Here is a 27,628-nt window from a genome sequence, read left to right on the forward strand (position 1 = left end):
AGGCCTACCAAGTGTGCTGCTCCAAATGCGTTTAAAGCAGATGATACTGATTGCTTTCCTTCTTTTTCAATTTAAAATAATGCAACCATACAGCAATGTATACACCATAGAATTTAACAGGCAAGATACTTCATATGGCTTTTAATGGACAATAGTAACAGTATGGCCTCTGCTGGCTGTTGAATTCTCCTGGGTGTCTTCTTAAATCTGTGCACTGAGCCATGAGCCTAGTAAGGCAATCCCAACTCATAATTTGGTTTAAAATGCCAGCAGACATGGCATGCTAAAATAACAGCTTACTGGTATTTATGAGGAGGTGAGGTGGACCTAACTCTGGGCATCCACAGGGGTAGTGCTGTCAAGGCCCTGAGGGAAGAAAGGTGACACAGTGTGTTCTTTGCTAATCCACCCCTCTGTCAGCATCAGGAAGGCAACGGGAGTGCATCTGGATGGCCTGTGGCAGGAAATGCCCACGTGATATAAAGTACCAGTGAGCACCCACAACAGCTAAAATTGTGGTTTGATCTTGAGGCTGGATGTGGACAGGTAGGGAGGTGTGAGGAGTGCATGGACAGTCACCTGGGCTTTGGGAGGGCCATGGCAACCCTTCCTGGGCTAAAACCCAAAAGTTCTCTTAATTAAACATAAGGATACTCATATTGTGCCTCTAAAGCTCAAAGAAAACCTCTTGTTTGTTTAGAAAAGGCACTGCCCCTAAAAGAAGTTTTAATTGTTTAACTGTAAAGAAATATTGTTAAATCAGAGTAACTAATACAATCCTGAGCATCTGCTGGAAGCTAAGAGACACCATAATCCCAGTTCTCTAGATGGGAGAGCAGGAAGAAGTAAAGGAAAACAGTGTGGAGGAGATGACACTGCAGTGGATCTCTAAGGACATATGGGACTGTGACAGGTGAGGAGACAGGGAGAGGTGTAGGGTGTGGTGTGGAAAGAGAGAATAACATGTGAAAAATAAGTTACATGAAGGTCAAAGACACATTTGTAAAGAAGGAAATGGGGTGGAAAATAAGAATGACAGAGCAGAGGTATGTGTTAGAGTGGATCTCAGCCCAGGTGCACATGAGCCTCATCAGGGAGCTTACAGAAACCCCAGTGTCCAGCTTGCATCTCAGGCCAGTTGCATTAGAAGGGTCTAGGGCCTGTGGTCCAGGCATCAGGGATTAGAGAAAATCAAGTGGATTTCATTATGCAGCCAAAGATGAGAACTTTGCTTTAGGAGATTTAATGTGCATTTTCATGAGAAGAAAACATGTATTAGTGCCTGTTCTTTCTATTGATTTAAATATGCATTTCTGTAAATTTTTTTTAATTTAGAAGACGGGCTAACATGCCACTTGATTAATAGGCCCCTCTTTGACCAAACAGGGGAAAGTGATTTCAACTAACACAGAAGCTCTTCTAAAGGGAATTACTTCCTAATAACAGAAGGAACTGGGTATCTAACCAAGAAATACTCGGAGCTTCTCAGGCTAGAAAAGGCACGAGCCTGTGAAGCTCTCAGGACGCCAAATCCAAACGGGTATTACTTCGCCCTCTGCTGGTAGGCTCGGAGAAAAATAGTAACCTTGGGGAACAGTCAGAACGTGTTCAGTGGGCAAAGGAAAAACGGGAGGCAGCTGGCCTAACACCCACATCAAAGACACATTTAAACAACTCCATGTTTCTTTTTAAGAGCCCAGAAAGTATCAAAGGACCAATTTTTTAAGGTCCCTTTTAACACAAAGCTGTCCAGGGCTTATCTTACTTTCAGTACTATTTTTTTATGAACAGTGCCTTACTGTGGCAACCCAATATGGTCATGTCACAGAAACAGGTACAAAACTGTCTCCCTTAGATGCTAGTCAACAGCAGCCAGTTACTAGCAGTGAACACTTTTTATACAGGAAAGTGACTGGGCCAGTGGAGACAGGGCTCCTCTTCACACTGACTGTCCCACGAGGAATCCTAAAGCAGGGTCCTGGAGGCTTAAGAAAAGTATTCTGAACCACAGCTCAGGGGCAGCTCCTGAACAAAGTGTTCTCCAGCCAGAATTCTCAGTAGAGACCCCAGGTCACCTCCTTAGTCATCCTTGCGTACCTGCTCTCCAAGTCATACTATACTGTGCTTCTAAAATGTTCCCAACTGGGAACAAGAAAAGCAAACACTCTAGAGAGTGAGCCAGGGAGGTCGTGCTCTTCTTCACAGATGGTCAAGTTACATATTTCTTACACGGGACCGCAGCCTCATCACTATTCCTCCCCGACACACACACAGCCCCACAGTTTCACATGTGATTCATCAGGACTGAAACCTAATAAAGCAGTGAGAGGGCAGGGGCAGGGGAGCTGAGGAGGAGGAATAATTCAGTGGTCTCACCACACTCACTTGAGAATCTGTTCTCTGCGCTCCCCACAGGGTGGTGTCAGTCGCCATCAGAGGGGACGAGAACAGGATGTGAACCAGGATTGACATGGCTTGGTGAGCAAATCACGCATCATTAAATGCCTCTTGCAAAAGGTGCATCCTCACAAAATCACTGCTGGGTAAGGAGCAGTTTTATTGTTTCCGTTCACCAGGAGGATCAGGCTGGGCCATTTCATCTCTTGGCATTTATTAACCAATCTTTTATTTCAAGAGGTTAATGAACTCTGTTGGAATCTGCGCTCCTCTATTTGACATTCTGATTGGTTTTTAAAGGAAAGACTCTCACTGAAACATCATGCATGATACAGCAAGTTAAAGAAAACCAGAAGTGAGACCATGTATAGAAGACCGTTAGGTTATCACTCAGCCCTTTGCTGTAAATTAACTCCAATTTTCCAAAATAGTTCTCAGATGAAAATCAGTGTTCCCTTTTAAAGTAAAACAAGACAGAAGTTACATTAGTTCTAGTTTTGGCATAAAATAATGAAACCAAATGGAAAACACACAAAACTTTGGAATCAAATTTTTAGGCATCAAACAGAAGGGGAGGGGGAAGTAATGCTTTTTCTATATGATTCTTTCAAGCTATTAGCCCAACAGTAATCTTTCTAACCTTGATTACTTAATGAACACTTTTACCTTTCTCCTATTTATTTCCCAGCTATGGTTTAAAAGTAACCTGGTGATGTACATTGACAGATTTGTGAAGTCACTTCCACAACAATCCTTCTTTGTCCCATTCTGGAGGGAAAGGGGCACTTACCTTTTGTGACACTGGCATTCTTGAATTATTAACAGTTGCTTACAATGCAGGATTGTTTCCTGAACTATCAAACCTCCTTAAATCATCCCTGGAATCTGCAATCTGGAAAGTACACAATTTATCAAGTTGTGTTTTCACAGTTACACTGTGACATATTCAAGGTGAGACAAAGTCACTGTGGAAGGCCCACACCAGAAATGTGATCCTTCTCTTCTCTGTCAGAAATTCTACAGAACAGACCCTCAAGTCCTATACTGTATACATGCAGACTTCATGGGAAACTAACAGCAAATGCATGAGAAACAGTCTCTAAGAAAAAAGGTAACCACATGAGCCTTTATTTTTTTTTAAGAGTCACATGTCAACAAAAGAATATAAAATTTGCAAGACTTTGATTGTTACCTTATTTTTCCAGTGGCTAAGTATTTCAGCTCATTTCCAGCAAGGTTAAATAAGGTAGTCAATTCTACTCTGTCCTAGAGACCATGACTGTCCAAGTATAATAGGGGAGTCTCCCAGTGGAACCTGCACAAGTTATGACTACCTTCCTTCTCTCTTTAAAGTAAAAGGCATTTATCAAGAAAGTTTGGTCAGTGTTGCTGCAGATATCAGAGTGCCAGAACAGGCTGAGCTTGATGCTATAATAATGCTTTCTTTGAGACTGAGTCATTGACGTACATATTTGGATCTCAAATTTCACAGCTTCAAGACTGACTAAACAAATTACACAGGCCACCCATTTTTCTTATTTGTTAAGGAGAGTTGTTACTCTATCCAGAACACAAGTCTGCTGTAATGTTCTCTTACAGATAGATGACTTACAGGCCAAAGTTAAGAATGTGGAAAGAAAAAGGATGTGTTAGTGTAACTTGTGGTAAGACAATTAACATACACAATTTTTAACTTCATGGTTTTCTGACTAGCTGTGCTAAATAGGGCTCTCGTATTGTATAAATTGTATGTTGGAAGGAAGCACTTTTCTAAGCAAGGTAAGGGATGTTTTGATTTGGAGCATTAACTATAAGGAATTTCTATCAGGGAGTGAGTGTTATGATGCGGCTCCAAGAAGTCTCTCTGCTGCTGGGTGGAGCCACTCAGTGCCTTCCCTGATGTGTCCTGCTTACCTTGCTTATATCAGATTCAGATTTGCAGGAACACATGCTCTGAAGTTCCTTCACAAGGTCGGCTTCATCATCTGAACCCATAGAGAGTCTTTGATCCAAATTCAACATCAATGATATATTATTCTCTAAAGACCTACCACAAAGTTCAGAAGAGTTTTTCAAACTGAGAGCAACAGCCCAATTCCCAATATGGAACCTAGACACCACACATTTTTGGGGGATTTGGTGGAGGGTAGGAAAATAATTTTAAATCCTTTAAAGGCATTCATAAATGTCATTTTAGGCAACAACCCACTCCCATTGGATTTTGATAACTCCCACTCAAAATTCTCTATAGGATAAAATATTACACAAAGAAATCCATGCTGTCTTATAACATTCCAGTCTCCATACTCTTCCCTTTTCTTCTGTCTCCAAGGCTAAGGCATTGAACACTCTGGTGTATGGTGTAGGGGGCAGTGGGATAGTGGAGAATGTATGAATCTACCACTTACTAGCACTATGGCCCTGGGTCAGATTTTCTTTTTGGACTCAACACTTCAGCTCCTGGGCCCCCTTATCTGGAACGAATTCCTTATACTACATCATAGAATTAGCACAAAAAATTACATAGGTTCCTTGAATAGAGCAGATCTAACAGTGGGCCTGGCAGAAACAAGCACATGAAACTTTCCTTCACCCTCTCCCCCTTCTGTAATTCTGTAAACCAGGCCACAGGATTTTAAATGTTATCTGCCAAGCGAGAGGGCACACAGTTTACTCAGCTCCACTGGGGGCCTATTTACAAATATTCTATAATAAATAATTCTTTATTTCAGCTTACAAATTTGGAGCTATACTCAATTCCCCAGGAGCAACGTAAGAGAACAAGTCATGCTATGTTTCTGTAATTCTGTCATTTAAAAAAAAAAAAAAATGGTAACATTTAAAACCTGTTTAAAAGTTCACAAATAGGATTTACCCTAACTTTGCAAATGTATTAAGAATAATTATCAAATTTGTTATAAAATGAAGCCAATGATATTTCTAACCTTTTAACAAACTAATAGCAAAATAGGCTATTATTAAGTTATATTAAGCTTAAGGAACTTTTTTCTTTAGATTTCATTCATTCATTAGATTTCAGTTTAATACTAGCATTTGAATGACCTCTATGTTTTTAAGAAATTGTATTAACAGCATAGTTGTTGCACAAACTAATAAGAATGTGTATTGTTATGAGTTAAATCTGCAAGGTAAACTTACTTTTTGTTTTGACAGAGAAGCATTCCTGTTACAATTCAGCTGCAATATTATTTTTGATACCTGTTTAAAGAAAAATTGTAAGCATTTTAAAAGAATGTCCCTGTGCATCTTGAACTTTATTTAAAAGAAAGAGTATTGTAATTTTTTACTGAAGTATAGTCAGTTTATAATGTTGTATTAATTTCTTAGTACAGAGAAATTGTTTTTGGATTAAATCCATCTCTTAAGACACTATGGAAAGGTCAGGGAATGACTACCTCATGTATATTTATAACTAAAGTCAATACAACTCACACCTCCTGAAGTTGAATTCGGGAATCCTGAACTCTGCTTTTATCAGTGGACCCTACTCTCAATGGTTTCTTCCCCATGCCCTTAGATCTTTGTTCTCAAAGTACCTGAAAAGGAGTTAATACCTGCCCTTTGATGATGGTAATTTCCCTTTCTCTACTTTTGTTTGCCTTCTAACACTATTGACTATAGGTTAAGCAGAGTTTCTGATGTGTGGGCCCCATGATGTATTACAGTGCAGGTGGCATTAATAGTGTACAAATTTAACTTTGTTTTCTGTAAAATGCAAAGCAATTCGAAGTAGAAACAGTATACAAAAAGCCACACCATTAAGCAATACTGCATATCATACCAATATTTCAAACTGCAGATTTCAATCCATTAAAAAAAAAAAACAAGAAACAGAATAGGAAATATCAGACTGTACTGCCTTCAGTAAACATACCAATTTGTAATAGTTATGGGTACATGCAAATGCGTATTTATCCGTGCGTAACTAGTCATGCTGTCAATTATTTCTCACTGTGGGTTGCAGTCGAAGCATGAGAAACACTCAGCCATTTCCGAACCAAAATGTCTGTTTCTGTAATACAGCCTACATTTTGTAAGTTCATGAAAACATTTGCTTCTGAGTGAATTCTAAAATTGTATGAATGTTTATCTATTCTACAATTTTGAAATCCCAGTCTATCCCTTCCCGCCCCGCACCCCCTTGGCACAACATTGTAAAATGATTATAAATCAATAAAAAATGTTAAAAAAAATTAGGCAGGAAAAATAAATAAGAAAAAAGAAAAGAAGTTGTATGAATGCTGCTAGCACAGGTTGTCTCTGAACAATAATTCTGAAATCTCCTGACTAAAGGCAGATCATCAGAGAATCTCTGTACTTGTTTCCTCATCCCTACTTCTGTCATTATTGTCAGAAAGCATTAACTAGCAGTTTTTCCCTAATTCCAGATAAGTGCACAGGCTTGCGCCCTGACCTCCAGAAGCCTGTGACCTACATCTTTGTGCTTTAGGTCAGCAAAGAAAGAGGCTGTGTCTTTACCAAATTTCATGAGCTTCCACAATGGTCTGCAGGGAATGCAAAAGGGTTCCTATTTTGGTATTTTTTTAAACAGTGATTAAAAAAACAGAAACAAAAACAAAATTCAACCCAAACCTTGTTGTAATGATTTTATATCAAATGTAATTGTTGGAAAGATTACTATGATAAAAAATACCTAGAGGCATGTCCACCTTGGTTCTTAACCAAACAGTGGTTTATTCACCTCAACACTGGCCAATGAATTTTATAAATCTCTGTGTTGAAGTCAGTGTAAACCTACAATGTTATTCATCTTTCAAGTAAGTTTTCGTACTTCAAAGAATATCCAATATATCCAATAGTTCTAAAACTAATTACTGAACATATAAATGAATTTAAAATCATTTATAATTATTTACTGTTTAATATTTTGCATGATAGTCTGCCAAGGTAGACTTATTTCCATAATATAAGTTCATATTCATTTAATGGGTTTTGTTTGTCAACTCTAAAGTATATACAGACAATGCTTATTGTTTAGGTAATTACTTACCTCAGGAAAGAGGCTGATCCTGAACCCTTAAGAAATTCTCACACACTTGGAGCTGCTACAGTGAAGAGTCTGCATGGTGTCCAGGTACGACTGCCATGGGTTATTCCACGTGCCGCAGGATTAGAGGGGCACAGATGGAAGAAAACAGCATTGGACTTGCAAGATACAAAAACACAGATTACAGAACCATGGGGTTGTCAAAGGGATTTGGAGCAGGTAGCCATGGGTTTCTGAGCCTCAGTTTTGATATCTATAATCAGAGGTGGCAATCCTCATCACAGAGCTCTTTTGAATACTACGAAGGGATAGATAGAGAGGTAGAGGGTATAATCCTCGCTACAGAAATTCACGTAGGGGAGTCTCTTGCGGGACTGGAGTCTAATGACTTTATTCCATGAGTCAAACTTCATTACTTCTAACTTTAGGAAGTAATGGCAAGCTTTGGGGATCAGAATGTATCCTATTATAAATATATAACGCTTATTTTACAATGAGTTTTTTTTCCCAGTTACTGTCTATTTAATCATTTTTAAAAAGTGGTCACAATTTATCATCACATATTTGGCATAATTTCAAAACTCTGGCATGTATTGATATGGTTAAAAGCCATATTAAATTTTTATTAAAAATACAAGCTTAAATATGGAAATATACTAAAGCAACTTTTTTCTGCTTTAAGAAATATAAGATTTCAGACATCATATCCTTTTATTTTAGCAACCCCTCTGCTATAAAGTTGCCATAAAATTACATGAAACGTATTACTTCAGGAGCCCCCTTGTACCCTGAAGACCTAAAATTAATTACGTATATTAGAAATCCTCAATGCATATGAGGTTGGAACATCATTCTTACTCAAAGATGATCTCCTTTAGGGAGGACATTTGTAATTTGTACAATTGTTGATTATCCTATTGTCAAAGCCAGCCCCAGAGATAAATTATTCTTTGTTAGAATAAAAACTTACACATTTCTTTTCTGTATATGATATCCAGTTATACACACAATCTGTTCACTGACTTACTAGAATGTCAACTATATGAGGGAAAGGATTTTTATCTCCTGTTTTCACTTCTGTGTTTCCAGTGCTTAGACTAAATCTTGGGACAAGGTACATCCCATGTATGAAAAAGAAACATGTAAGAGACCCTAACATACTTCTAAATATTTAAGGTTGGTTTAGGGATGCTCTTTGGCATATTTCTTTCCTTTTATGGGTCAATTTTTATTACATATATATATATAATTGTGTGGCTCCTAAGAAAAATTAATCAAAAGCAGATGATCATTAACAGAGTAAAGAAAAAATTAATTTTAGACTTCTAGTATAAAAGGTTATCTTTTCATGTAGGGTACTCTCAACATTTTTGAAATGTACCCTACTCCATGTACTTTATTCCTTGAAAATATGCATTGACATACTCAGTTTTGTTTTGCTGAATGCATAATGATAAAAATAACAGCACATCTGCATTCAGAAACCACCTGTGGGTGCCCACATGTGTGTAGGTGAACATGCCTGGCCCCCTTACCTTCTTCACTCAGATCCGGCTTGTTCCAGGTGAATGAAGAGAAATGCCCAGACTTCTTGCAAGGACTGGTTCTCACCTTTCTCCAGGCACCACTTTCTTTCTTTTGGCTACAACTGTTGTAACTTGAAACTATGGATAAAGGGAAACTTCCTCCTTTGAAATCAGCTGTATGCTGGTCCAGCTCTGAAAGGACACAAAGGAGAGTGGCGATAATGTGGTTTCATGGAGTCAAGCAAAATCCAACATTTCCAGTTCCCAAAGAAATAGCCTCTTCAGAATCATGGGCCTGCTTAATATCCATGCAGAGGTTTTGTCAATGAGCAAACTTTACTTTGAAGTCTGGTGTTTAAAGGTGAGCCAGTAATTAAAAAACAGATGAGTTCTAGAGCAATGTTGTGAAACAACCATTATGTCGAGATAATTTCTCTAGTTACACAGAGAAAAGAGAGATCCCTAAAACCAAATTCAAACAAGTCTTACATATGTGTGTGAATTTCCTCTCCTCTCAGCATGAAACCACATACCTGCTCTCTGGAGGGAACAGCCATGCAGAACAGCTTTATTAATCAAGATGCTGAGAGCAGCTCTCACCACAGCCTGCTCCCTTTGGCTAGGGATTTTGGTTGTGTGCCCAAGGCCTGGCTGTCTTTTCTCAGAGGTTCCTGACAATATTGCTTCTTGAACTCTGGACACAATTCCACATCCACCTTGTGAGAGAGGAGTGGATTCATTGTTAAGACCAGACCTCTTGTGAATTACATTATGAGGGACAAGTTTGAAGACCATGAAGCAAAACCTAAGTGTTTCTATATATATCCTATAATTCCCAGGTAGTTTTGGAATAAATGAAATTATCCAACACCAGAGTAGTTTGAGTTTGGCTTAAAAGTGCAATGTATTTCAAATGAAGCTGTTCACATGTCTCTCTCCTTTTTCTGTATAAGATCTTGGAGAGCAGGAATCAATGTTTGAGTGTTGAATAGATAAATGCCCAAATAAGTATTTATTGTAAGGGGGAAGGTGGAAAGGAGAAAACTTTACACACTGAAGCAGTCTGGGAAAACGATTGCCTAAAAATCTGTGTCTAAACAGCTTAAACTTACTTGCCGTTTTCCTTAGTAAGATACATAGATTGTATTTTAATATTTCTGCAATGGGGATTCATTTTATAATCACTGGCAAATAAAATCTGCCTACCCCAAGGTGGGTCTACATGTGGAGGGTTAGCCCTGTAGAAGGGATGCAGTCAACGAGCCATCACCTCAAGTGGACTCTTCACATTAATAGCTGTAGCTGTGGGACTTGAGCCCAAATTTGAAGCCCTCAATGCCAATTAAGATTCTTTCAAAAAAGACGACACTTTGTTGTAGCATTAAAAAAAAACAGTTATTACAATTAAAGGCTGTAAATTAAAAAACTACTCCCAGAGTAGGAAACTTGTCAAAGCTATTAGGTCATTGGCATAAGCCTTTCAAAACTGTTAAAACTATTATCCAGATAACAAGCATCTGTCTATGGTCAGCTTCTTTGTTCATGTCTAGTGATACATAATTCAGAAAAAAAAATACACAATTACTCTTAAAGTTGCTAAAGGGGTAAAGATGATAAGCTTTGGCAAAAAAAGAGAAAAATTTCTTAATTCCCTTATATGTTTCAGAGACAACTCTCCACAGCATTTCTGTACCTCCTGTGTAAGCTGTTGTCCTGGACTACATTTCCAAGAATGATAGTACAGCAAACAGACTTAGAAAATACAGTGCCTCCTTCTGGAGCAGTGGGCAGATTTGTTTCCTCAGCAGGGTAATGAAAATTTTTCCTTTCAGGACAAAAGGTACACAGATTCGCCAGCATCTACTGTTAGAAGACAGGGTGATTGCCATCCAAGCTTGAAGTTCCACAGCTTTGATGCAAAGACAGCACCCACCTGGGCCACTAGGCATCACCCCAGGGGACCCGAGAAGCTGGGGGAACTGATGCACATATGAAACCTAGGCTGCAACTGTGCTGTAAGCGATGAAGTGCTGGCTTCTGACCCAGCATCCCGAACCAGCAGCAGGTAAACCTGTCAGCTTACAAGGAGCATAAAATTTTCTGAGCGTCTACTTCTTGACAACGACTGCTCCAAACAGGAAAGGCCAAAACTGGCTCCTAAGAATCCTGAGACTCTGAAAAGGCTTAAATTTAATCATGATACTGCCACAGGGGTCATTATATGAATAAATGTATTTCTGCTTTTTAACAAGAAAATGCTATGTATTTTTTAATATAGCACTTCTTCTTTTCCCCCAGTGAGCTATTACTAATTTGACAGTTTGTCTTACAAAATAGAAGATGTATTATTTGCAGCCCCTGCTTTCCAAAATGGATTTCTGCCCAGGATGCCGGAAAGCACAGAATCAAATCTAATAGCTAATCTCAGAGACCTTACTAAGTAATCTGGATGGAGATAAATTTTTCCTCCTTTCAATTTCCTTCTGATTTTCTATCTCATTAACCTTATTGTATATATGTCTGTTCTCATAAGCTGCTCCGAAAGAAAACCTAGTAAGTACATAAGTCTCATTAATAAAGGAGGAAGCTTTTCACTTCATCAACAGAATGAAGTTGTGTCATTTTGTTCGGTTTTTTCTTTCTTTCTTTCCTTTTTTTTTTTTTTTTTTTTTTTTTGGTTATAGGATCCTTGATGGAATGTGTCATGTGGACCTTCCTCAGGAGACACTGCACAGCAAGTCACCCACAACTCAGATGAGAGTTTTGTAAACAAAGTGAAACTGCTATCAATCTAGTCTTAGCAAAAAACAGTTTCCCTAGGAACTGCTCAACAGACAAGTCCTGGTGCTCCTGCGCCAGCAGTGTGGAGCCCAGCATTCTCTGCTGATGGCAGAAGCTGCCCCTGCAGCTTTCCCACTCACCCCCCAAAATCCCAAACTGGCCTGGGCTCTACTTTACATGGACAAAGAAGGAGAAATGACACTTAATTCACTGTTGCTTGTATATACCCTGGGATTACAGGACAAGACAGGAAATACTTTGGTCCAAGAAGTGCTTCCAGTGTGCCCAAGCCGGCCAGGCACACGCTGAGCTGTTGCCAGACAGCCGGGGCCCAGTCAACCATCTTGCACATGGGATCGCAGGGGGAGGGCACCTGCCCTCGTAACTAGAGACACAGGGAGGAGGAAGGTGGGGGCTCGGTTTGGAACAGGGATTCTTTTCCTTTTGTTTCCATCAGTCCAAAATTTAGAAGATAAACACTTAAAACTGTAAAACAAAAATGTAGCCGATTCTGATTTTCCCTCCACCTGGGGTGGCTGAAGGAGGGATAGGTAACACCACGCTCTATCATGTGTGTTAGCATGAGATGCGGAGATAGATCTGTAGCTCATGACGTGAAATGCAAGGATTCAGACGTGACAGTGCAGTAAGACACCTCAGATGAATTCTTACACATCAGTTCTGGAAGAAATCAGTTTTCACACGTACAGAGAGTACCTCACAAGGTCTTGCAAATAATAGGTGTTCAAGAAAGGATTCTGAACAAATGAATAAAGATGACATGAAATAGTTTAATAATTTGGTTAAGTGAGAAGATGGTACATCTGGACCTGTGGCATGTTCACCTTGTATTACTTTTAACTTCCCTAGAATGCAAGTCAGCTAAAATGCTAACTTCATCAAAATGTACAGAGTTCTGCTGGCATGAGGAAATTCATTTGTTTTCAAATTTTAAAATGTGTACATTTTAAGTAATACTGTATCGTACACATAGTTTAATGGGAGCAATTCTCTTTAGAATTATATTTTATAAAGTAGAGTCCCTTTTTGGTAGCACAGAAGGTTCATAAAAGGATGAAGATTTATTTACTATGAGGAGAAATCTCAATAATTTAGAATTATTTCACAATTAACTCTGTATTTTATAAGAAAGCAGATTTATGTAAATCTTTATGATATAATGATAATTATGATATAATATCATAATAATTAGATACCAAGACTGAGGATAATATATGAATATTTGTATGTCCTACATGAAGGATAGAATTTGGTATAGAAAAAACATGAAAGAGTGGCTCAGTGACTCTAGCAGCACCGCTAAAGTGACATCACTGTGTTACACCAGGCTTTGGGATCTGTTATAATTTCCTTTTTCTTCAAAAAAAAGGAACAATCATATTTCTCCCTCTTTCTCCAATATTCTTCTAGCAAGAATAATGAGATCATGTACAATTAATAACAGTTGAATATTAATTTCCTACTAAAGAAATATAATTATTATTTTTTTTAATGCTAGAAGCCTGATGTTGTCCTAAAAGATCAGTTTACCTTCGTCCCTGTGAGGAACTGGAAGAATAAATTGTGAACAAGTGCCGGTGTGCTTCTGAGAGCCCCCAAAGGCTTGGTTCCTTCCTGCAGTTACAAGAGTTCTAATGTGTTGCAGGAGTCATTCATTCCCATTGTGCACTCACTCCAAGAGCCCATTTTATTAACCTACCTGAGTGATTCCTGGTAAATTAAAGGCATTACCCTTTCCCCTCTTTCTGTTCTTCACAGCACACCCCACTTGCCTGTTCTTAAACACAGCGGAGGAAGGTGTAGAGCTTGAAGCTTGGAACTTTCCTTTCAAAACAAGTAAAATCAATCCTTCTCAAAGGTTCACCAGAGAGCTGGAGAAGGGGAAAAAGAGGTACACTTTATCCAAAATAGTGCTGTATCTACAGAACCAAACTGGTAAACCGGTAAACTTGTACCTTTCAGAGAAGCAGGGCCCCTGCATAAGGAAGACATGCAAATTCATGACGCATTCGATGTTTTTCTCTTAGGTAAACTAGGGACTTTGATGTGCCATGTAGGTTACTCCTTGATAAGAAAATGCACGATTCTGGTGATAACAGGGGAAGCTATGCATGTTTGGGGAGCAAGGGTTATATCGGAAATCCCTGTACATTCCTTTCAGTTTTATTGTAAACCTAAAACTGCTCTTAAAAAATAAAATCTTTAAGAAAAACTAGTATCTTTTGCAATTATTTATGTGATTTTTTTTTGGCAATAAGATTTAAATAATAAAAGTGATGAAATTAATGGAAATCTCTATAATTTGAAAAGCTACAGACCTATGACTATGTTTACTTTACCTATCTTCCTGCTGGTTAAGGTTGTACATTATATGTGCTTTGGTCAAAAGCATAGATTTATAACCAGGCAACTGACTTTAGCAGAGCTTGGGGCAGAAGACTTCTGATTAAATTACAAATTTCAGAAACTAATTCAAGTTACTAGTGGCAGGCACTGTTCATGAAATCACTGAAGGCATTCCCACTCCACACTTCTCCCTCTGCCTGCCTCCCCCGCCCCACCCCACAAATGCACGTACATTCATATGCTCTAACACAACAGACACAGAATTTTGTTCAGGAATTTGGTGGAGCACTTTGGTCTTGGGAAGTTCATTCTAGCCATGGTCTGGGGTGGAGAGGTGGGCATGAAAGTAGTTCTAGTTAATGAACCAGTAAGGGGAAGTCTTAGGTTTCTGGGAGTTTCAGAAAAAGCTGTTTTCCTCCCTGATACAGAGGAGATGGAGGATGCTGAAGCTCCCTCTCCACACAGCATCCTGCTTCCTGCCAGCAGACACGTCTGTGTGAGGGTGTGGTACCCAAAGCCCTGCAGATATCCTGCAGTCTGAAAGGTGGTCAAGAGACTCACCCAGATCTGAGATGTGGGTGAAGGTGTGAATGGACGGCAGCAACACCTTCTGCAAGATGTCTGGTTATGTAAGGGGAAAAGCCTCTTTTTGTGAAGCAGCTAGCAGAGGGGTTTTGGGTTACAGCTTAAAATACTGTGCTGATACAATGAAGATCCTGTCCTCCAAGTGTGGCCCCCTGTGCAGGATTACACAATAAAACCCTGCTAAATTGAGCTCTTTTACTTCAGATCCATCCTGACACTCAGCTACTGGCCTCATTTAAGAATATTAAATTAAATAGTAATGTACTAGCTTTGGTCAGCACTAATTAATTTTGTTATTTGGTAGAATATAGAATATTTTATTATTCTGAAAAATCACTAACAGTGATTATTATTCTTAAAAAGGTGTCAACAGAGTTCTAATTTTTTTCACATGACTTCTTAATATTTATGACAGGACAGGGTAACAGTCAAATATTAACATTAGCTCAAGGGGATGGACAGGGAAGGCTCCAAGGAAAGCAGTAGCTCTTCCTTAAGAAGAGTGGTTAACTCTCTAATCTAGTTTCCCACAGCATTTTAAAATTGGAGAGACTCCTTGAGAACAATGAATATTTGCTTTTTTTTTTTAGTACATAATATATTCCAGAAACTACTATGGATTTTGTATGTGTTATCTTATTTAACCCTTGAATATCCAAAAATTTTAATTGCTGCAGACCACATGTAAGTGGCAGAGCCCAGGCCCAGGTTGCCTGGCACGCAAGGCCCCTCTCCCGGCAGCAGCCTGTGCCCGTGGGCTGTTACCTCGTTCACAACTTCCCTTCTCAGGAACCTCTGTAGCAGCCCATGCACAGGCTCCCCGTCCCACTGCAGCTGAACCCAGTGGAAATGCTGCTGTACCAGCAAGTCAGAGCCCTGGACACAGGCCTTGGCAATGGTTCCCATCAGAAAGTGGTTCTCATGAAAGCAGTAACATTCAGATGTTACATTTCCTAAAACAAACCAACAGCAACACTCCAACCTCAGCAAGCGGTATCAGGGGACAAATCCAAATTCACATACATGAAGGAAAGAAGACCAGGAAGCCTAATGTGTACTCTGGGGAATAGAAAGATTGAAAGGATCTTGAAGAAGCTTGCTTCTCAGCGAGCCCTCTCCACTATCTTTACTTTTCTGGAAAGTACAGGGTCTCTCAGTGCTGTGATTTTCCAGAGGTCCCCAAAAGTCCCCCAGCAACTCAGACAGTGAAGATTTATCCAAATTCTCTAAGATGATGATGATTTTCTTGGTAGCAGAGGATTGTTTCACTGAGATCAGACATGCTGTGATCAAAAAGGAAATTTGGTGATTAAAGGTTTTACAGAAACCTATATAAACTGGCAAAAAGTTAAGTGTGCAAAGATGTGACACAATGGGAATGCTCTTAAACTGCTATGGGAATATAAGGATCCTGAAAAACAGTTTGGCATTACTGAATACACACACACATACACAATGGTCCAATACCAGTTCCTTAACAAATCCCAAAGGGAATCAACCCAAATGTCCACCAACAGTAGACTGTACTCCAACAGGAGTATATTCATACAACAGGTATGAAAGGGAACAAATCACAACTACAAGCAACCATGTGGAGGACTGCTACAAATGGTATATCCAGAAGGAACCCTACTTCAAAATGACACCTGCACCCCAATGTTCATAGCAGCACTATTTACAATAGCCAAGACATGGGAACAGCCTAAATGTCCATCAACAGATGACTGGATAAACTGTGGTATATTTATACAATGGAATACTATTCAGCCATAAAAACCGACAACATAACACCATTTGCAGCAACATGGATGCTCCTGGAGACTGTCATTCTAAGTGACATAAGCCAGAAAGAGAAAGAAAAATACCATATGAGATCGCTCATATGTGGAACCTAAAAAACAAAGCATAAATACAAAACAGAAATAGACTCACAGACATAGAATACAAACTTGTGGTTGCCTAGGGGGCAGAAGGTAGGAAGGGATAGATGGAATTTCAAAATTGTAGAATAGATAAACAAGATTATACTGTATAGAACAGGAAAATGTACAAAAGATCTTATGGTAGCTCACAGAGAAAAAAAATGTGACATTGAATATATATATGTTCATGTATAACTGAAAAATTGTGCTCTACACTGGAATTTGACACAACATTGTAAAATGATTATAACATGTAAAAATGTTAAAAAATATAAATAACTATTCAGCCATAAAAAAATAAAATAGTGCCATTTGCAGCAACATGGATGGACCTGGAGAATGTCATTCTAAGTGACGTAAGCCAAAAAGAGAAAGAAAAATACCATATGATATCACTCATATGTGGAATCTAAAAAAAAAAAAAAAAAAAGACAAACTTATTTACAAAACAGAAACAGACTCACAGACATAGAAAACAAACTTATGGCTACCGGCAGAGAAGAAGGGATAAATTGGGAGTCCTAGATTTTCAGACACTAACTAATGTATATAAAATAGATAAACAACAAGTTTATACTGTATAGCACAGGGACCTAAACTCAATATCTTGTAGTAACTTATGATTGAAAAGAATATGAAAATGAATATATGTATGTTCATGTATGACTGAATTATTATGCTGCACACCAGAAATTGACACAAGAGTGTACACTGACTATACTTCAATTTGAAAATATATATATAAAGAAATCACACAAGGATGCATACAATATAATTTGAACATTAAAATTCAAATGGGGCAACACTAAACATATAATTCAGGGGTTCATATGTAGTAATACTTTTTTAAAAAGCAAAGAAAATGGTTACTACAACAAGACAGACTAGTGGACATCTCCAGAAGGAAAAGTTTGTGAACTGAGTGTGGCACATGGGTACATTCTGGAAACTGGGGATATTCCGTGACCTGATCAGTGGTTAAATGGTTATTTTAAATGATTCACTGATCTGTAAATATAAGTAGTATGTATCTGATAGAGGTATATTTCACAATACAGAAAGTCAAAATCCTTAAGTGACCTTTAATGGCACATACGTAAAATATTCATAAAATTATGGAGACAGGACCTCAGAGACAAGCAGAACCCTCCTTTCATTTTACAGATCTCAGAGAGGTTACAGTGATCTGACTAAGGTTTCAGAAACAGTGGTTAAGGAAGGACTACAGTCTGGGACTTCTGATTCTTATTTAAGGGGTCCTCACACTAAAGACAGGGGGTGCTGAACTACATATCAACCCCAAATGAAAGATGGAAAGTAAATGGAAGATTGTTATTTTATGTAGAAGATAAGTCAGTGGACAAAATATAATTGAGACAGTGCCTGGCACCTGCTAAGCACTCTAATGTCATTCAAATTGTAGTTAAAATACATATAATTCTTCCTATATACCAATGAATAAAAAGATTAAAATTACTTTTTAATGTTTTAGAAGATTCTGAGATGCCCCAGTCATAGCTAAATTAACCTTGAAAAAAGATCAATTTAAGATACTTGAGAGTAATTCTGTCATGCCTTCCACTTTTCACAAACACTTCTGATGGTGTATCACACTCCCTTCGGCCTCCTTGTTACTATAGACACAAATGCATTTTCACTTTCAAAAGAACTCCTTGAGCACTGTAAATGAATCTCTTCTGAAGCTTTAAAAACTAGAAAAGTAGAAACAATAACAACCACATCTCAATTTAGCTGTACTTGGGGGGGCTGGGTCCTCTTCAACACAGCGATTGAGTCAAGAGTGCTAAAATTCTATGCTTCTCAGGTTCAAATGTTATTTCAGAGACATGGAAGTCTGAGAAACCTGTAGTTTTTTTTTTTTTTTTTTAAACAACGATGATAAGCTAACAACCTTTTATATCCAGTGATTAAAAAAAAAAAATTGGCCAGGTTGAATGGTTGATGTATCTGCTTTTCTGTAACTAAGGACTGCAGGTCTCCAGCTTTTCCCTGATGTGTGTGAAGTGTCTGACTAGCTCCAGTAGTCCTGAAGCTGCTGCATCCAGAAAGAGCGTGTCTGCAGGAAGAGGAACTGCATCTCAGCAAATGTTTTCCCATGCCTCCTTGCTGGATGTACCATGCTAAGCACTGTGGCATGCTAAAGGTGATCAATTCTAACCAGGGATGTGTGCCATTTTAAACTGAACCTATTAGAAGGAAGCGCATTTTGACAGGTAGGTCAGAAGAAGGCTTTCTAGGTTTAAGACATGGCACAGTCAGAAGAACAAAGGTTGGAGGGGACAGGGGCCTCAAACCAAGGTCAGAATCGAGGGGCATGTTGCAAGAGGGGTATGTTGGTGAGCTCAAAGCTGACACAGGCCTCAGTCAGGTTTGGTTGGGAGCTAGGGGCAGAGGAATGAAATCAGTGGAACAGAATCCAGGAGGCCCATTTTTGAGCAGCCAGGCAGCAGGCTGGGTCTTCACCCTGGGCTACACATTATGATCTCCTAGGATCCATCCCCAGGGGCTCTGATTTAACTGGTCTGTTCTGAGCTCAGGTGTTGACATTTTGTGATCAGCCAGGGTGAGATTTGCTGATATGAAGTCTCAGAACCCAGAATGTCAAGTCATGGGGGAGAAACTACCAGCCATGGGAATGGGTGAAAGTCTTTAAGGAGGGCGATAAACATGATTTGAATCCTGCTTTGAGATCTTACACTGGTGTGACTAACTGACAGGAAAGGAAAGAAAAACAGGAAAACACACCCCCGGACTCTTATTGATGAGGTGAGGACAAGAGGGAGTGGGACCCTCATCGAGGGCCAAGGCACAGAACAAAAAGGTGTTTTGAGATGGAGTCGGTAATGCTCAGTGGTTGACTGTCCTGACAGAGCAGTGGAGAGAAATACCAGAGACAACTCAGAAGCTCCCATCAGAAGAGGCCATGCAGGTAATGGAGGCAGAAAGCATACGAGGAAGAGCACACATGAGGCAGGGGAGATGGGGATGGGCTGTTTCATGCCTGAGTGTTTGCTGAGTCAGGCATCTCTCCTGAGCTGTCCAGCAGGGGCTGGAACAGAAGGATAGGAGGATTCAGACTGGAGATAACTGAGTTTACAGGAGTTCGGGAGACATAGACTCATCCTCCTGGGTCTACAGGCAAGAACTGTATTGCTCATTAATCCCTCAGTGAATGGACAGCTTGTGCCCTAGATAAAAGGAGGTGGGGGTGCTGTTCATGATTGTTGGGTCGTTTCCATCTCATCCCTGTTCATCTTGATCTTCCCTGAGGGACTGATCAAGGGTCAAATAGACTGGGTTTCTTTGATGAAAAGCTTGGTCTTCAATACTGCTGGCCTCAGTTACTCAAAAATATACTCAATTTTTCAGTAACATCTACGTCTCCATCAGACCACTTACAAGCAACATCCTGAAGCAAGTTGGTCCAAAGGTAAATTTCATTTTAGTTGAGAAATAGCATGTTTTGAGTTCAGGTTAACATAGTTTCAGTTCTAATATATTAACCAGCCACAGAAGCAGAAACTCATTACACCTTCTGGCTTGAAGGATTTATCAGCCCCTGATCAGGGTTCGTGTAGACACAAGATGGCCACCCACTCCACGCTACAGCTGGAGATTCCTTTTGGCCAGTGCTGGAAAGCCGTTCAGATTCCCTTTGCCCTGTGATAATTCAAAGCCCTATTTCTAAAACAAATCTACTCTTTTTGTCCTATTCTCTTACAACTTTATAGGCTATGTCAGCCCTGCTCCTCTCCAGAGGCTGGTCATCTTAAATAGACACCCCCTTGGGTAGGCTCAGGGCTATTGTCCAGTGTTGCACACCATTGTATTAAATGTTCTGGATAGCAGTTCTACAGCAAGACTCATGGGCTTAAAAATAATTAACATATCACATTTATAGTTAAATCCTAACTCCTTTATGTCTAACATGACCTCAAGTCCAAAATCTCCCCTTTGAGATGGATGGCAGCACATCTTCTATACTGTTCACTCAAAACAAAGCTCTGTAGGGATGATGCTCCGAGTCCAGATGAGAAGCAAGGGACAAACATTCCAAGAGCCTCCACAAACGTAGGGTCTAAGGAGGAAAACTCATTTATGTAGACTTCAATTGCACAGCCTCCTCCTATTATCACACTAATTCCATCTCTATTACTTCTGAAGTAGAAATTTCTCTCAGGAATTCTAAGCATTTCTTTGAAATAGCAATTTAGTGTTTAATTTTTTTTTTGCTACTACTGTCACATGCAATTTTAAAAAGCATCTGTCTTGCTAACCCAACTCAATACCTTACACCGAGGAGAAATTTGACCCACTTCTAATACACGTTCATACACTCCTTAGCAAATAACGGAGCCATGTGGCATGACTCTCTCACACAAGTCAATATGATAAGGAAGATGTTATTTTAAAATAAATACAAGATAAGCCTTGCTAGCCTAAAGATAACCCTTGTTGACATGTTCTGTTCCACATTATTTTCTTCACTGGCACCATTTTAATTTCCATATAAGTTTTATTTCTTAAAGCTAGTTATTTTAAAAAATCTGCTATTTTTCCTTCTTGTATTTTTTCATTCGTACACTTTTTAAAAAAATTCCTTCTCTATGCCTCTTTTCACTGGCTTTCTTCTGCAGAATTGTAGAGAGGAACATATACAGTAATGCATGTATGATGCCCATTGGAAGATAAAAGTTCAACTTTCTAACCACAGCCCAATTCAAGTAGTTTAAATCTCTTTCTTTAGAGAAAATACGGTTAAAAACCAGGGATAAGTTTAGAATGCCTTACAAATCAGTGTATTCCTCACTTGGAAGTCATGTAATTTGATCAATTTAATTTATTGGTAAAAAAAGCAAGAGAATAGCTGAAAGATTCCTATCCCCAATATTCTAAAAGCCTACATGGAATAGAGGAGGAGACCCCCTTTCTCTCATCCAGATCTCTGCTCGTGCTATTCTCTGTCCTTTTCCATCACCCTTTGACCAAAAGAACATTCCCTGCTAGGTGCTTTCTGCACAACAAAAAAAGGGACACCACAGTATCCACAGACCCTTCCCACTGGCTGACACAAGATTCTCTCACACTGCTCAGAAGCCTCTGGTGCCCCCATCTATTCAGAGTGTATGTTTTCTTTGACCTCCTCATTGGTCACCAGTCAACAGCAGCTGGTCTTACTGAGAAAATGATGGTGACAGTGGATGGAGTTTTAGGAGATGAGGATGGACAGCAGCAAGGGAGAGATTTGAAGCCAGACTGTAATGTTCTTGACATCTGGGACCTTCAGTGTTTATTCTGGAGCCACTGCAGTGTAATAGCAGGGAACTGTCCTGAGCAGTTTTCTATTCTAGGGTGAGCCCTCTGGAAGCCTGTAGGGGGCCTGTGGAAGGAATGAGACCAGAGGAAATACGAAGGGTCTCCATTGTCCCTTGAGCAAGAAATGATAGGTGGCAGGGGGACAGGAGAGCAGGGGGTGGAGACGAGATGTAGGAAGCAGAGTCAGAAGAACTCAGGGCTGAGTGGACGTGTGCACTCTGGCAGATGAGGATCTATGATACACTCAGCTGGCAAACTTGGGCAAATGCCTTCACAGTCTCGGCAGATGAATCTTGTGTTTATGTCTTACTTTTGTTATTAAAAAAAGGAAGAGGATATTTGATACTTATAAATTGCTGAGCCACATACAGAATAAAATCCTTTAATACTTGGAGAGGCTACACTACTTCCTACATGAGAAAGGAGTTAGAGTGGAGATTTTTGGCCTTAATCTATAGTTCCAAAACTTCCTTTTTCAAACTCAACTCACTCTTATCCTTATGCCCTATTATCAGCTATTGCCTTAACAACTCCTGCACACTCTAATCTTACTTCTTTCTACCTCCATCATAAGCAAGTCCTTCTACCTGCTGACAACTAAGTATGACTAACTCCTTTTTCTTTGCCCATGCTATTTCCTGATCAGGAGATTCATCCACTCATTCAACAAGCAATTATTGGCAATCAGTGTACAAGGTGAAACAGAAGAATAAGCTACATTACTAGCTTTCAGGGAGCTCGCAACATGTGTGTGGGCCAGCACAAAAGCCCAGATAGTACCCTCACTGCCTTGACCTAGAGTTAGGTGGGGCACAGAGGTAAACAAAACCTACTGCTGTTCATCAGAGGTGGTTGTCATATCTGGGGGGATTAGAAAAGCCTTCATTTGAGGTGTCCTTAGAGCATTTAAGCAGGGGCTTCCATGGCTATTTTGATCAGCACTGTACTGGGCATAGTACCTGCCATGCAGCATAGTGTGTGTGTGTGAGAGAGAGAGAGAGAGTTTGTGCGTTTATTCTAGATGAAATCTTAGAGTAATTCTAGGCAAAAAATGCAGCATAAACAAAGAAGAGTAGAGAGTGGAAAAGCAAAGGATATGTGTGGAGAAATACCGTATTTTCGCTGGAGCTTAGGTATCTATTTTTAAAAAGGGTCAGATATTCCAAAGAAGATATATAAATGGCCAACAAGTACATGAAAAGAAGCTCCACATCAGCAACCATCAGGGAAATGCAAACCAGAACCACAGTGAGATATCAATACCTGTTAGAACGGCTATCACCAAAGAGTTAAAAAGTGTTGGTGAGGATGTGTAGAAAAGGGAACTCTTGTACAATGTTGGTGGGAATGAAAACTGGTACAACAACTATGAAAAATAGTATAGAGGGTCTTCAAAAACTAAAAATAGAACTACCATATAATCCAGCAATTCTACTTCTGGGTATGTATCCGAAGGCAATAAAATCTTGCAGAGATCTTGAAGAGATATTTGCACTCCCATGTTCACTGCTTAATTCACAATAGCCAAGATATGCAAACAACCTACCTATTCATCAGCAGATGAATGGATAAAGAAAATGTGCCATATATATATAGTGGAATATTTTTCAGCCATGAGAAAGAAAGAAATACTGCCATTTGTAACAACACAGATGGATCTTGAGGGCATTGTGTTAGATGGGATAAGTCAGAGAGACAAATATTGCATGATATCATGTGTATGTGGAATCTAAAAATGCCAGTCTGATGATACACAGTAGAATGGTGGTTGTCAGGGGCTGGAGGATGAGAGAAATGGGGAGATGACAGTCAAAGGGTGCAGTTATAAGATAAATAAGTTCCAGAGATCTAATGTAAACATGGAGGCTATAGTTAACAATACTGTATTCTATACTTGTAAGTTGCTAAGAGAGAAAATACTAACTGTTCTCACTGTGAGAAGGAAATGGTAATTATGTGAATTGATGGAGATGTTAGCTAATGCTCCAGTGGTATTCATTTTGCAATATGTACATGTATCGAATCAATGCATTGTATACCTTAAACTTACACTATATCTCAAAAATTAAATTAAAAAGGGACAGATAAGCAAATCAGATGGGTCAATGTCCTTGAATGGAAGGTCTTGAATAGCATTGACTTGATTCAGTGAGTGATGAAAGAATGTGGGAGGCAGAAATCACACAGAACTTTCAATCAGGAGTCTGGTGGTCCATGAAGGATGTTCAGGGAGAAGAGGTAGGCAGAGCAGCCACTGCCAGGGGAAAGGGGGCATACAGTAGGATGGTACCATAAGGGTGGATGAAAAAGGCACACTGAGACCCATTTGGCAGGACATGAACACAGACTGGCTGTGTGAAAAGTGTGAGGGGTCCATGAATGAGAACCTGGGGGTTCTAAATGGTCCTCATACTGCTTTAAAAATAGAGATAGTTAAAAATATGGAAAGAACAAGCTCCCAGATTTTCACAGAAAAACCTGGATTTCTGGCTTCTTCTTCCAAATCACAAGATCTCAGGACCCTGGGTCTATGCTTCTACCACCAACAAGTGGCTAGAGCTGAAAGCTGCTGCCCTGGGGAGACCAAGATGTGCCTCCCCTCCCCCAGTCCCAATCAGCTGGCTTCACCCCTTAATGTGGCTTTTTGGCACTTGTGGGCATTTAGGTTTTTTAAGTCTGCCAATAAGACCTGAATTCCAAGTGTAGGGGCCAAGAGACTTGTGCCACTCACCAAATTGGGCAATTAGGAAGAAGAGGTGTTTTTGTTTTGTTTTGTTTTGTTTTGTTTTGTTTTTTAACAAGATGTTCCCAAAAGTTTAGAAACACTGAGTTGGTCACCTTTGCATCCTCCTTGACCTAGTTCACTGTTCTCAGATTTTTTTAGCTCTCTAAGTTTAGAGCAGAATCCAGTCTAATTGCTTATCTACAATGATAGGGTGAGAACAAAATATTTTAGCTTTTTACATTGAGATGAAACAAGATGGAACCTTGAAAAAACATACGGGCTTCTGTTATAAAACTAGCAGGAGAAATAAACATTTGGCACAGGTGAGTTTTTAAGGAGCAATGGCTGGCAGTGATTCAGGTCAGGTTCAGGAGCCAGACTGTGTTTTTTGTTTTAACATTTTTTATTGATTTATAATCATTTTACAATGCTGTGTCAAATTCCAGTGTAGAGCACAATTTTTCAGTTATACTTGAACATATATATATTCATTGTCACATTTTTTTCTCTGTGAGCTACCATAAGATCTTGTATATATTTCCCTGTGCTATACAGTATAATCTTGTTTATCTATTCTACAGTTTTGAAATCCCAGTCTATCCCTTCCCACCCTCTGCCCCCTGGGCAACCACAAGTTTGTATTCTATGTCTATGAGTCTACTTCTGTTTTCTATTTATGCTTTGTTTGTTTGTTTGTTTGTTTGTTTGTTTGTTTGAGATTCCACATATGAGCGATCTCATATGGTATTTTTCTTTCTCTTTCTGGCTTACTTCACTTAGAATGACATTCTCCAGGAGCATCCATGTTGCTGCAAATGGTGTTATGTTGTCGGTTTTTATGGCTGAATAGTATTCCATTGTATACATATACCACTTCTTTATCCAGTCATCTGTTGATGGACATTTAGGCTGTTTCCATGTCTTGGCTATTGTAAATAGTGCTGCTATGAACATTGGGCTGCAGATGTCATTTTGAAGTAGGGTTTGTTCTGGATATATGCCCAGGAGCGGGATTCCTGGGTCATACGGTAAGTATATTCCTAGTCTTTTGAGGAATAGGAGCCAGGCTGCTTGTTCTGAGCCCTGCTCTGCTGTGTTTTCACCATGGGATCTGTGGATAGGGTACTTAACTTCTGTCTCAAGTGTTTATAAATCAGGTGTTTAGAATAAAGCTTACCAGAGTCAAAGCTTAATATATATTAGCTATTATTAGTATCATGGTCAGAGAAAAACAACTTTCTGTAGCTAACTTTCACTAGTATCTGGTCAAAGACTGACCTCAGTACCAGAGCAACATTCAGATTCTGGTGGGATTTTCCTGTCCCCAAAATATGTGCCTCAGGGTTTGTGGACTCCTCCATCCCTCTCTAAAACTGCTTCTGAATTTTATTTTTTGATTTAGGAACTCCTGGTTATTTCCTTCTTCCTCATCCTAGTCAACTGCTACCCCAGCCACAAGATGTATTCCTTGATCATAGCTCCAAAGATGAGAATCACCACTTCCCCTAAAAAAGAGACCTGAATTCACATTTCAACCCTCCTCTTCACTCAGCTCACAACTGCCTCCCTCCTTCACTCCCCTCGGCCCCCAGGGTCTCTGTGGCTTTGAGGTCTTGGAGACTGGAGGCTGGTCCGTTTCACTTTTGTTTCACAACCACTAGTCACGCTATGCTATGTAGGGTTACACTAACTCCACCTGTGGTGAAGCTTGGGGTGTTAAACTCTAGAGCCTAAGGATAGAAAAATTAATGAAAACATTCTATTAATAGACATTTTAATCATGGTTCTGCCACTATGCAGTTGTGGCAAGTTACTGAACCTCTCTGTGCCTGTTTCCTCACCTTTGAAATGGAGATAACCATACTGACTTGCACAGGGCTGCTGTGGAGATTAAATGAGTTAATTAATACATGTAATGTATTTAACAAAGTACCAGTCAACAGCACTCTAAGAGTGAGGTGGAGAAAGCAGTTCACCCCAGGGGCAGCAGTAAGGGGTTCTTTGGTTGCAGAGAATTTATAAATAAGAATAAAATTTACCCAAAATTGATCTGCTTTTATCACTGTGCAGTTCTAAACTGCATCAAAGACACAATACTTAGCTCCACCAGGTGGACTGCTCCTACCAACTCCTCCTTTAGCATCATCTGGTGGCAGTTATATAGTATGCTCATAGCAGATAATAATTTATAAACAAAAGATGAAGAAAAAGAAAAAATATAGGATGTGCAATAAATGTAATGATATGTACATGAAAATAATTTTTTGCAAGTGTTCACCAGGGTCCCAGTTTTCATCCGAAAGCTGCTGAATAAATTAAAAGTCCACTTAAATTTATCCCAAGCAACATTTATTTCCTTGTAATGGCATCACTGACGAGATGTGTTTTTGTTACCACAATTCAGTTTGCTGAAACAGACTTACCACTACTGATGAACAGATCTGCTAGCTGCTCCTTGGAGAAATCAGGGTCCATTTCGGCTCTCACTATTTCACAGGAGAACCCTGCAGCCATTTGTCTGTGCTGTGATAAGAAGAGATGGTCATTAGTTCTACACACTTTCGAGTTTTCAGGGAAAAGGAGAGGGTGTGCAAGTAATTGATACCTTCATTCAGAGCAGCAGCTGATGTGCTACGTAGTCTTGCAAGCTTCTTTCTGGGCCGTGGAAAGTGACTTTATGATATTGCTCAATCTATTAATAAACCAAGAAGAGACCTTAGGTACTTTTTAGGCTTTTGGTTAGCATTTTGTTAAGCAGAAAAAAAGTGGTACACAAGTGTGGAATCTCCTTTCTGATTGTCCTCAGCCTTTCAAAAGATTAAAAATATTCTAGAGATTAGCTGTATTCACTGGGCATGTCAAGTCTTTCACTTTAATATGAAACACGGGCAAATATAGCATTTATGTGGTATATTTTATATAGTATTTACATACTTATAGCAAGAGATGACATTTTATG

General features: G+C 39.4%; 2 pseudogenes; one reads left to right on the top strand and one right to left on the bottom strand.

The window, feature by feature from the left end:
- Nucleotides 1-27,295, bottom strand: part of LOC141579004 (cortactin-binding protein 2-like) — a 29,093-nt pseudogene extending 1,798 nt beyond the window's left edge.
- On the top strand, nucleotides 13,675-13,774 carry LOC141579271 (U6 spliceosomal RNA; annotated as a pseudogene).
- Nucleotides 27,296-27,628: the final 333 nt, after the last annotated feature.

The sequence above is a fragment of the Camelus bactrianus genome, chromosome 11 (genome assembly GCF_048773025.1).
Source record: "Camelus bactrianus isolate YW-2024 breed Bactrian camel chromosome 11, ASM4877302v1, whole genome shotgun sequence".
In the NCBI taxonomy this organism is placed as follows: Eukaryota; Metazoa; Chordata; class Mammalia; order Artiodactyla; family Camelidae; genus Camelus; species Camelus bactrianus.